Source organism: Diprion similis, chromosome 1 (assembly GCF_021155765.1).
Source record: "Diprion similis isolate iyDipSimi1 chromosome 1, iyDipSimi1.1, whole genome shotgun sequence".
Lineage (NCBI taxonomy): Eukaryota > Metazoa > Arthropoda > Insecta > Hymenoptera > Diprionidae > Diprion > Diprion similis.
This window is the reverse complement of record NC_060105.1, coordinates 9,498,940-9,512,277: the sequence shown is the minus strand read 5'-3', so window position 1 is coordinate 9,512,277 and position 13,338 is coordinate 9,498,940. Positions and strand designations below refer to the sequence as shown.

Below are 13,338 nucleotides of genomic sequence, written 5' to 3'. Positions count from 1 at the left end.
TGTACTATCGGTGTGTAAGAATGGATGAGAATGGCCGGTGATGTAGAGTAGAACATGAGGCAGAGAATAATGAAGAGGAAGAAAGAGAAAGAGAGAGTGTGAATGAGTGGGATACAGAAAGGCGATACTTTGTTCAGTCCAGTAGCTGAGAGGGGTCTTTGATACTTTGGGACTCTGACATTTTACCCAGCAATGGTGCTTTCTTGCTTTTGAATCCTGTTGCGCAAAACCAATCAATTAATTGAGACTCGGGAGTGATGATCAATTGGGAGTAACACAGTTACAGCCAAAGACACTCAGACAGTAGAGGGACATAATTCGTGGAACGAAAATCTTTCACCAGGCATGAATGAGGGGATGATTTTTACTTCATTTCTTGCCAATGAATAATTCGTGGCTGACATTATTTTCTAGAGTCCCCAGTTTGAATGAAATCCCATAGAAGAGAGAGAGACAGAAAAATAGTGGGTTTTAGAATCTTCTAGATCAACTTGTATAAAAACTTGATTACAGAAACTCTCAGCAACCAGTTATATGTATATATATATACTACGCTAATTAGCCGAGGATAGTTTCAAGTAATTCTTCACAGAAAAAGGTAATGGTGAGCTCGGCATTTTGTTAATACCCTCAGGAAAGCGGTGGGAGGAACTTGCGGGAGAGCATTTAACGGTAATCATTCGTTGAAAGATAAAAATTGAATGCTTTTTGGGATGCAACATGATTCAAGAACCGAATGCTGTACATTGCAAAGAGACAAGAAAGCGACTGAATCAGACCGTCAACTGTTTTTGTAATTTTTCCACAATGCTGCACAAGTCGTTCACTGGTTTGTAAATTTCAAATTTCTGTAATTCAAATTGAAAAGAGAGCAATTCCGGTCAAAGAAAAAGGAAAACGAGGAAACTGTTTAGTCAAGTTTTCAGCTTCTGAAAATCATGAAAACTCAAAATACTACCAGGTGTGTGACACATACGTATATATAATACATCTGCTAATTCCAAATTACTGAACCGGACGGTAAATAGTTTGCAAAAGAAGGACTGGAGAGTAGGAGGAAAGCAGTGGATCAATTAAAAAAGTAACTACTCGGAGCTTCTGACCTAAAACGATCTCTCATCAGAGTGTGGAAGCTGAATAAATGTCTGCTTGCACTTCCGCTTCCGTTTCTCAAACCTTAACCTAGGGTAGCAGTAGCAGCTGTCCAAGTTCTGACTTCTAAGAGGGTTTGCCAATTAGGAGAGCCAGCCTCATTAGAGGGCTGTCCCAAGTCGGAGAGATAAAACGAGATACTCTGAGAGGGACTATAAGATCCGAAGTAAGACTGAATGCAGAGAAAAGTAGAGCCCTTAACTCAAAGAAACAGTAGTCGATATTAACCTTCGGTGGTTTTTTTTTCTTTCCGTTTACTTTTCTTTACTTCTTTATTTCGTACAGCTTCTCGTTGATAAACTTTACTGGTAGCGAGAGGGTGAACTAAACCGCGTCCCGTGAATTGTGCTTGAAAAGAAGGAAAAAAAACCGTAAGAAACTTCCAGGCTGGTCCTTAAAGATGAACGAGTTTGAACTCTATGATCTCATGTACCTGATAGAAAGTGCTTAGCGTGCTCTGCTAGTTGTCGTACTTTCAGGAAGGTTCTTCGAGCTTCGGAGAGTTTTAGAGAGTCATAAAGTCGCGGTTGAAAGTTGGTACGGAAGCTGGATACGTACTGGCTCTTTGAAATTGAGTCTCGTTTAGAACGCGGTAATCGAAGCAGAAATAGATTTGATATACCTACCATTTATTTTTATCAGCAATGTGTACCTAGTTGAATTGGTTAGATGAAAAAAGTTGAAAAAATTACAAGACATCAGAACTTGGCAATTTAGATTTTTGATAAACTGGAATTTTGGGGTCTCTGACAGTTCGAATAAAAGACCGCGAGAGACCCGATTGCAAAGAGAACCACTGCGAGAGGAATGAAAGACTGAATCAGCACGTGAAAGTACCAGTATGGAACGGATTAATCTAGCCTCTGTGTAACTTTGAGAGCAGCAAATAAGTTTCGCAGCCTGTGGGCTTGAGTTGGCAAGCACGTAACCCACTGTATGCGAATGTCTGAATGGGGGCACAAGAACTATTTTGTTCTTGTTGGAATGCACACATTCAGGATTGTTTCCAATTTTGTCGCTTTGAGGGTCCCATAAAAAGAACCTTTATTTGACCAGCTTAGTCTACCCTGATAATTCCAAATTACGGTCCCTGCAGCCTCGCAGTTTCCTTTCCTAAAGCTGCAAGGCTTTTGTCATCGGGATGCTGATTCTCAGTCTGTAAGAAGAAGGTTGGGAACTTTATTTCAGCGGAAAATGAGCAATGGAAGTTATCGGTGACAGTTTGGTAGAGTTTTCATCGAAGTCTTCGAGTTCATATCTCAGGTTGAACTGCAGAAAAAGAAATGAACGCACTCGCACAACTCTAAGTTATAATTGAATTCCTGAGTTTGCGAAGACCTTCGTGTAGGTAAGTGCTTACCTACATCCATTGCTGTTCGCACCGATAAAGGTTGCGGAGGTTAATCGAGAACCGAATTCTGGATCTCGACCGAAGAATATAAGCAGGCATGTATATTTATATTATACATATATTGACGAGGGTTTCCGCCGTGGAGAGAAGAGTTTCTCCGCATCCATCAACCATATTCAGGATAATATCTGAGTGCGTCTGACAGAGCAGCTTAGCGCTGATATATCGAGGCATTTCTCAGCCGCCACCTACTTCGTCCCTTTCTCCAGTTCTTCGTTCTTCGTACTTGCCCTTCGTCCTTACCCCCGGTTTGCCTTTCATTCATCCGACCAACTACCCCCGCCGTCACCATCGCTATTCCACCATGTACAGAGAGTTACGATGCCATACTTTCATCCTTGGTACAGTAGCGTCAAGGAAGGCCCCCTTCAACCAGAGAGAGTTCAAAGATTGGAGGAGTTGAATTGAAATGTAAATTCCATGGTTTTAGTAAATCGACTTTTTTACAGCCAGATCGATGTAGGCTCAAGACTCCCTGAGTATGAGCCTCTCGAAATTGTGTTTCTTTCTTCCTTCATCATGTAAGTTACAAGAAGCAATACCAAAAAGAGAGTAAAATTACAGAAAATTATCGAGTTTCGCGACGATGGACAAAGCTTGCCATTTATCTCGAAAAAATTTGATGCTGAATGTAAAAGCAGATTAACGAAGAAAAGTTCCCGAAGGTTGAAACGCAATGTCGGTAATGGTACTTGTACAGTTTAATCATGTACCACTGGATCACTTAGCGGACGTATTACATCACCGTGAGCTCTTAACGACCCTTGCAGCAACGAGCAGCTGCACCAAAAACCCACCGCAGCCTGGCGTCGTATTAAAAATCCAGGCTGGTTACATGGCGTAAAAATTCTTAAACGATGCATATTAAAAACATAAGTTAAACAGGGTCGGCTGTGTTTGAAGGAACTGCAGATCCTCTTTCATGAGTCAAGTTTTCCTTAGTGGAGTGAAATATTGCCAGTGTTTTAACCGTGGTTCGGTATTGCATCGATGGTGAGAAGCTGAAGTCGCTACCTCAAAACCATGTATTCTCGGTTCGATATTTATGGCCATTCCATCTACACGTGTCATCGGATTGATTGATGGATTGTTGATACGCCTTTGCGGCGATGTTAGAACATATGAAAACGTGGGGATGGATGGACGTCCACGGACCACGATCTTGAGTATTTTGCGCGACATCGGAGATGATCCTTGATAAATTCCCCCGACGAGTCACGGGTCTCGATGAAGTAGTTCTAGAAACATCACTTGACCCAGTCTGTGGTTCGAAAGAAGCACGGCGCTGACGTGGATCCATTTTCGCGAATACTGGACAAGGTGTGTTGATTTCGACATGAAATTATTAAGCTCGTTAGGTAAAAAAATGCCCGCTTTTCAAACATGCAAATTTGCACGGAACTGGAGATATCTCGTATTGAAAACACTCCATTCCATTTTAATTTGAGAATTGGGAGCGATTCTGGATCGTGGAAGAGGGTTAAAGAACTCGTGGCTTTTCTGCGAAAAGCTTGGAATAACCGTCCACTGGCCACTTGGAATGGAATGTGGAACTCCGCATTCTCCATGGCTAAGTGACTTGAGTAAATAGCGTCGTGCCGTTTACACCGAGTCTTGTTCGACGTTCGAGGAGTAAATGTCGGGGTTATCTATCCGCTCCATCGTCGGTATAACAACTTCTCGAACCTGCAGACTTTCATCCAGGCAACGCAAAGTTTCAAGTACTTTTATACTACCTGCGGCAGTATAACGTTATACCATAAACGTGGCTTACAAGTCGAGATGTATTTTTTGTTAAGGATTAACTATTAAGCGAAGTTTAAGTGTTTGAAAAGTGCAGGCCCATTGCAGGGTGTATAAATGCCCATCTAATGCGGGAAAACTTTACTGCTAAGAAGATGATCCGCCCTGGGAGACTCAATTCTGTATCAAGGACCCGTTTGGCGGCTCTTGAATTTTGAATAACTTGAAGATTTTTCACCGACCGACAAGAAGGGGAGTAAAAATTCTTCGACACAGCTGCTTAGCCCGTGATTTTTTTTTTTTTTTTTTATGAAATATAACACTTGAAAGGTGGAATTTTTTTACTCAAGAAAACTCTCGGCCTCTTCAGCTGTAGCGGACCGACCTTCTTCTCCAGTAAAATTATATCCACGTTGTTAGTCGTTGGAAAGTTAGAAGGTTGAAGTCGAATCTCATAGGAAATTACAATCCATCGGTATTCCATTAAAAACGGTGTGACGTTAGTGAAAACTGCTATCACCAAATCGATAAATGAATTTTCTGACCAGACTCGTGCAGTCTTAATAATTTTGGATTCGTGATCCGTTTCAAGATGGATATTGAATTCGACCATACTTTGAAAAGGAAGGAAAAGCGTAGGCATGACGATGATGATAGTCATGTTTACATGAAAATAAAGAAAACGAGGCGATCTCATTTCCTTTCAAGTCTCAACTTAAGGGATGAAAATAATTTCGAACTCATGACAAGTTCCACATCCGGTCAAACGTCGCAGCGTTCTGTGATACGTATTCAGAAAAATGAGTAACACGCAGCTATTCGAGACAATATAAATCCATGCTTTATGCATCAGACTCGTCTGGTATAAAAAGCACGGTTAGTTTAATCCCAGGACTCTCGTGAGTTGTTTGAAAAAGAACATAAACAAAAAGCTCATCACGATGCAGGTAATGCAAATAGATAAATGCCTTGTCATAATCCTATGTCCAGAATTATACGGATGGCAGTATAAAGTGTGTATAGTTCGTTTAAATACTCGTTTTTCTTTTAATTCCTGCACTCCGAGTTGGATTATCACCGACGACGTGAAGGTGCGAGTAGTTTACGTGTTTTATTTTATTCTCCACTTTTAAATTTTCATCCTAAGCGCACGCGAGGTAAAAATTTTGATGCTCTTCCAGCGTTGACAGGAAAAATACGAGCTAGAAATTCTTTGTTATCTGATGCTTTCAGTTGACGCCCGACTGTCTTGATTATATTACTTTTCCTCCGAGCATCGTGTTTCACGCCCTCTCATACACAAACGCACGCAAAACTCTCACACGTAGAACAGTGGAAATGGAAAATCGCTCTTTCCAATTGTTTTTTCATTCTATACTTTATTCCCGGACTTTTTCCTCCTCCTCCCTCTTTCCGCTCTCTTTTTTCCCTGCATTTTTTCACGACCAAAGGGCGATATGTTCGTTTAACGGGGCCGCGACTTCGACCGCGAATGACAATGGGAAACCCTCTTTACGATCTCGCTACCCGCGGTATGATTTCGCGGTTGACTCGATGATTCATGCCCATTCCCACCCTCTAATCCGGCACCACAGCTAGCCGGGAAATTCTCTCTCTGACCTCTGCAGACGCTCATCGATTGCCTCCGAAGGACTTGTCATTTCAAACCCTGGGTTATAGCTCGCCGAAACTCAACTAGGGAAAGCACTGTCAAAAACATTAGAGAAGAAATCGCTTGGAAGTTGGAAATAGATAATTTGTTTTCAAATATTCTTCTGCGATAATTGTTTCACATAATTTTACTGTTTTTATTCAACGAAAACGTCTCAGATTTACAATGTGAACTGTGATTTTTGACAGGCAATAATAAACCCAAGTTTGTCATACGTTGAATTTTTTATACCTACTGAATTCAAATATATTCATTGGCAAGTGTCTGCGGTGTATTTAGTTCATTTGCAAGACATTAGAATCTCAAAGTAAAGAAAAATCATGGTGTGGCATTTTTTGAGAGATTATAACTTGGGAAAAAGATGTGCTAAACAATTTATCAACGATTTGTGTTAAATACAAAAATCTTGAAGTGCATTCCTCACTGATTTTTCGTGATTCTATACTTAATTTTCAATTATACACAAAATGCGAGTAATTCTCAGATTTCAATCACTTGAAATACAAAAACCTATACTAATCCACTGAGTTTTATGCTTGTAAGCAATAACTGATTATTATTCGATCCTGCAACATTATCATTCATGCATCATTAAAGTGATTATTAATATGAGATTAAATCTGCTTTTCCACTGTGTACAAAACCCTTTGAGCTCTATTCACGCTGAAAGTGGACCACCGTAGAATACAGTTATTTCATGTGAATTCACGTAGTTCAATTTTGAACTTCATTAGTACAATAATTATATCAAATTCAAACAAAATTGACGCGTTCGAATAAACACTCTGCAGATATCAAAGTAAATTATATTCATTACATTGTCAATGCATTAATCATTTCATTCCGCATTAATTATCTGTTGCTATGTTTATTTGCACTGATAACTTACGTTATTTGATGATGCATCAGTGAGTTATAAAAGTCAAGTGAATGGGAATATTCCTGCTAGAAGTAAGTCAATTACGTATCTTCAGTTATCAGATAAAGAATTACGAAGACAATGGTTTTCACATGTTAGATAAACGATTCAATTTTCTCCATTATTCATCGTTTCGGCCGGAACTACTGCTAACCATCATCAGATCTATAAAAATTATCGTATGTATGTGATATATATATATATATATATCATACCATTGGCCCAAAGAAACATGGAAGATATTTTGGATTAGACGTTTTAAGAAGTCCAAATCTAAAGTTATAAGAAAAAAATGTCCTAAACATACCTATTCTGTACTTTAGTTGAAATAATAAAAAATTTCGAACGATCCGACCTAATCTTGTTTTTTTAATTCTTCTACCGAAACAGAAATTATTAGGGTCGACTTGTTAAGCTAATTCTTCTGCATTGCCTAATAAAGAATGAATTTGGTTTTGTCAGTGTCTGAAAAGTTTGACTCTGTCACCGGAAGTATAAATTACTATTCGGATTTCATGATAATCGCAGAATCTTCGGTTATATTTTCATAAATAATTATAAATCGTTGGTCGCGATCTATCGAAACAAGCATGTCAATTCTGAACGACTTTTTTGATCGGAATCTCTGACTATCATCCGACTAAAAGTCAGGCTTCCCGGTTGAGAACCAGTCAGCCGTCCAGTTTTTTTTTTTTTTAATTTCAAATGTGAAAAGGTTATTCGGATACATAGACCCACTTTTCCATTGTTGGGAAAACGATCTGTAGAAACTAATGAAAGCGATTAGCGTTGATGTCAGAATGCGGTTGTGGCTAGGGTCGACCCATTATAACTTGAGCCACTGTTCACATTCCACGTTAACGGCTGATGGATTACTCTTAGCACCTCGTTTGGAGTCGGCACATCTGCACATGGTTACACGGAAACCACTGTTTTCATAGAATCCTTCAGTCACGGAGAGAGAGAGAGAGAGAGAGAGGGAGGAGAGAGAGCTGGAGAAATAAAACGAGAGACGTGAAGAGGAAGTGCGAATAAATCCTCTGCACACGTTAGCGTCCTGTGCCCTCAAAACGAGTTTATTGTTTTCGAAACAGAAAAAAAAAAAAAAAAGAAAACGGGAAAAACGAAGATAACATATGGCGCGTAAAATTCGGGGGGCTCTGCACGGTTACCAAAACTAACCTGACGTAGTACTGTTCCGAAAATTTCTCTCGTCTGAATGGCTCACTAAATTACAAAGATTAAAGGCAGGTTAGCCCATAAAATTGTACGCTGGTTCAGTACAACAGCTGACTCCATTGATAAAATATTGTTTATAGAGGGGATAAGGTATTTATAGGTTGATGAAAAAAATGGACCGAAAATAAACGGATCTGTTGTCGCAACGAAAAACAAAAAATGTCAAAAATTCGTGCGACACAATTTGTACATTTGAATTTATCGAAGCCCTGCTTCCAACATTCTGAGAGTGCAAATTCGATGATTCGTAGACTGAGTTCTATCGTGTCACATATTTCTTTGCATCATCACGCTTTATGTACATACACTTGTTAGGAAAAGCTGATTGGAAAATCAAATTGTTCTGCATTACAAATGCATTATATACACAAATATTTTATACGTAATTTGATATTAAAAATGCCCTTTGATATAGTATAATTATGTAAATGTTCAATTTAGGGTGTAATTAATTTTTGAAAAGTGTGTTTCTGGCAGCCGTGAATATATGTACAAATTAAAAAAGGAAAATTCGTTTATTTTTCAAACATCGTTTCATCGTTCGAACCACAGAGCATGCAACAACTTGCCCGAGGGGAACTCGAACCTGTCGGTGGTAACGAGTTTTGTAAAATTTCCTGTAAACAGTCACAACGAAGCTTCGAAAAATGCAAATCACATGTATATATATATATATATATACAACAAACTCGTTTCGAGCTGCGAACAATTCGTGGTGGTGCTTTCGGTTGAATTTTTTACTTTCAAACGGTATAGAAAAATATTATAGTGAACAGAAATGAAATTGAGATGAAAGTATGAATAAATAATTGGATCGGAGAACAAAAGGGGCGCAAGCCGCTCGCTTCTAGGTGACAATTCTGCTCAATAAATGTCGAAAATTAGTATTTCCTGGTTCACGTTTGGTCTCGAAAGGGCGCGAAGTCACACGACGACACGAATTGTTTGCCGAGGTGATCTGCACTCTGGTGGCTGCTACGTCGCAACTAGGTTGGCGTTATTTTGTACATGAGAAGGCGAGCGCCGTTGGGAAATCATCTAATTTGTATACAAAACGAAAATTTCAACATCGACCTACAGCCACATATATACATATACGGTATTAACGTAACGATTTTCCTTTATAAAAAAGCTGAGGGCTCTCTTCTTTGCTGCATTTTACGTACGACTACGCGTCCTTCCCACGTGTTACCTTCGTGTGTCGGGTATATCCTTCGGGCTTTTGCAATATTCAAACGCTACGTAGATAGACGGCATTTTCAGGAGATCGAATCTTGTCGCAGTTACGTTGAGAGAAAACTTTTTGCCATTTTAAAAGATTCGATTTGTAGACGTATTTTGTAGAAAATTTTCTCCTGGGGACACGATTTTTTGTTGTAAATATAAAAATTAATAAAATAACTGTTTCAAAATCGCGAAAAATTTCATTTCAATGGAATATACTTATAAATACGATATCTCGATTTTTATTTCGTTAATTTAATGAAATGATACCTGCTTATGGTATTATCAAAATATTGAATACACTCTGATAGATTCATCTAAACCGCTGATTAGTCAAAATTACGAAGTTATAAGAGCTACTAATTGTTACATTGTAAATTTACAAAAACTTTTCAATGGATGTAGCATAAATAAGCATCAAGAGATAATTTTCCCTGTAACAACAATTGCACATTCGTTTTTCAATCTTCGCCAAATTATTTCACTGTCCAGATCTGATTTTGCAATCGCAACTGAACCTGTGAGTTTCTAGTGGCAAATCTTTTCTTAAAAATTACTAAAACATTATCTTTTCTGCGCACAATGAAATCAACTTAAGTTTTTGGTTGTGAGATAGTAATATTTGCTTGGATGTGTATTAACCCTGAAATTTCGTTGCCAGGAGCAAATTTTGTTCATTACGCCCACATTTTTTTTTTCGAGTGGTGTTAAAAAATATTTCATCATCAAAACGTTCAATAAATACCGAATAAAAGCAAGAATCGGATCGTTCATTTAATTCAGTCACTTGGAGATAAAAAATTGTCGAAATTCTTCCGGATTCTTAAGTCACTAGCGTTCCTTCGAGAAGCAATATATATACATATATATATATAGCAAAAGACAATCATGACACGCCAGACGAGTCGGCGGCAAAGTGTTTCAGAAGATTTAATTACTAGTGGAAGGAAACCGAGAGCAAAGTTTCACGGAGGTAATAATTGTCCTTAACAATTAAAACCCCTGACGGTATGAAGTTGGTAACTTTGAACGATTAACCTTTGTGTGAAGGTGACGGCAGCCGCGACCGAGGCTCCATTGTGTTCTAATGCAAAGTGTTTCAACTCCTCTTTACACTCGTTTTTGATACCTCGGTCGCTCAGAGTCTGACGATAGTGAGAAGCTGCACGATTCGCGCCGGGGAAACAAGATCCGGGATCTTCGTACGGTTAACCCATATAAAAGTTTGTTTTCATACGTTTTTTTTCTTTTTTTTTTTTGTTTGTTTTTCCACTCTTTTCTCATCTCGAAACTTGGCGGTGGCGCAGGTGACGCTAAGGGATGAACTACCTCGCGGTTCACCGACTGCGAAGTATCTCTACGTAGACATTCCTTGAAACCCGGTCAAACTGCACCAGCCTGCAGGAGTTAATCCCTGATAAATCCTTCAACTTTCGCCTAATTCCGTATTGAGTTTCCTTAATTTTATTCCAACGGCGACTCTGCAGATTTCTCCAACTTCACGTGGATTCACAGACTGCGAAAAGCGAGCAGCCAAGTTTAAGTTGACTTTTTCTTGTCCTCCGATAATCTTTGCCACATCTCCGATCGATAGGACTTCTCGCAAACTGATTACAACTTTTAAAGGATAAAAAAAAAAAAATGAAAGCTTGTTCCTCAAGTTTTGCGAAGTTGGAAAAGAAAAAAAAAAAAAAAAAAATTGCTGTTATTTCTTTGATTAATTTTATACGAAAGCTACGAATAACTGAATCATTTACGATCGTGGGTAAAAAAAAAAAATTTTTTCATTTAATCTGAGGAATGTCGGATTTGTCGTCGTCGGTGTTCTGCGTGTTCAAATGTACGGAAAATCTTGAACGAAAGGAATTTCGTTTCACGGCAACAGCACGTTGGATATTATTCCTCCTATTCGAAGGGGAAACCTCGCAACCCTTGCGAATCTTTATAATATTACATTTCTGAAAATTTCTTCCACTCCTTATTCCTTCCCCGAAGACACCTCCCCCCTACCTCATCGATCTCAGGAATTTTCTCCGGGGAAAATTTGAATCGACGCTTAGATTTCGGAGGACATCTTGATCCGGACATGTCGACACGCGGTTTTGACATGTTCATCGAACGAAGAGCTTGAGGTCAGCCTACCGATTGGCCGGCCAACGTCAGTCGATATCAAAAGAGGACAGATTTATGTTGGTAATATCGGAGGCATTAGGCCTTTGACTTATTGGCGATCGTAAAATCCAGCGTTGCGAAGGCCTATGTTTCATTCATGGGTTCATAATACATCAGATCTCCGCCCTCCGCGTAGAACAATGCTGCTTAAATCCGCTTCGCCCATCCCTCTTTCGATCCTCTTCTTTGCCATACCTACACCCTTAAACACCCCGCAACCCCTGCGTGGAGAGACTCCCTGTCGCATCGTCTCTCTCGCTCTCGCCATTTTACACAGGGGACGGAATTGTTCACTTGGTATTTATTGTTAATGTACTACTTCCTTCGATCTCTCATTATTGCATAGATAGTTTTTTCATGGCGTATAGAAACTCAGCTTCTTCAATTTCCTACTCTAGTTACTTATCAACTTTCCCCAGTAATTTCACCTGGAAAACGATTCACCCATTTTTTCCTGCACATGGTTTTGTCTTCGTTTACATTTGTGAAGAAGCAAAAATTTTTTTTACTTCACCACGCTGGATCCTCGGAAATAATTGTATAAAAATTTTGTCTTGTTAATAAACGTATTGCTCGAAAACAATAAGATTTTCAGAGAAATTTGACGTACTTAATTCTGGTGAATGAGCATCTGGAATTTAGTCGGTGTATTCACTACAATAAGAAAAAAAAAAAAAAGGATTACCAAATTCTAGCGTATTGTACAAATTTATAAGAACACAAAATGGAGGCATGAATGAGTGATTAAGAAACGATATCAAAGGGAATGGAAATCGAAATGAAATTTTCGGAGTGAATATTCCGCAGCTTATTTGTCGGATCTGTTGTTCTATTGATTGATTCATAATATGGCTACGAAACTCGAGCCACGAAGGACTCATAGTGAACAATCGCGGTGGGTTCCCTAGACGGAGCGGTAGGCTCGGTAAATTGATTCGTTCTATTGAAGGAAACTGGAGAGTCTTCTCTCTAAGGGTGCCTTAGCAACCAAGCCTATTTAGAAGCCAGCTTAAATCTACCTTTACTATCTGAAACTCCGTATCTCGATAAATTCGTTGTATTTCGTTCGTTTCGAATCGGTTACGACGTTAAACGTGATTTCTTCGCTACTCGAAGAAACTCCGTTCCTTTCCGCAAATAAATCCCCTAAAGAAAGAGGTAAGAATTCCTTGTCACGCAAAAATTCTGATCAATGAAGTATAACATCTTTATCCAACCGTGAAAATTAAGATATACGACGAATCGCTGCTCGATTTTTTAAATTATACCTAGACTAAACTTGAATGGATGATAAAAGCGGTTAGTCAATCAAACTGAGCTTTCGTTTTCTTTTTTGTCAGTATTCACAAAATTGTATATTAAAAAAAAAAGATCGAGAGAGAAATGCAAGATTTATTACACAACATTAGTTTCTTTCCCCCAACTTTTTAGATACCGATCAATTAATCCATCCAAGAATTAAATGATAGAAAATCCAGCGAATGTTCACACACACACGATGAGAATTCCTAGTGTTTAGATCGTTTCTTGGCTGCAGATAAAATCGATCACATGCCGTTATCCGTTCAAACGTTATAGGAAAAGCCGTAGAGTGAAGACGTCGGAACGTTTGGCAAACATTTGTTCAAGCTATTTGATTAGTTTAATGGTCCATTGGACTTGACGCTGTTCCATCATCGTTTCCACGATATAACTCAACGGGCAAATAGAACATTATACAGAAGATGTGCCATAGATCTTCGGAATGCCGTGTTTTGATAAACACCTGCTACATCCAGGCCAGAAATGTTCGATTCATAGACAAGT

The 13,338-nt window shown here is 38.9% G+C and overlaps 1 protein-coding gene across 1 annotated transcript in view; it reads right to left on the bottom strand.

Annotated features, from left to right (window-relative positions):
• The window catches only part of LOC124406506 (suppressor of lurcher protein 1), a 334,769-nt gene that overhangs the window by 139,430 nt on the left and 182,001 nt on the right, over window positions 1–13,338 (bottom strand). The window lies entirely within an intron of this gene.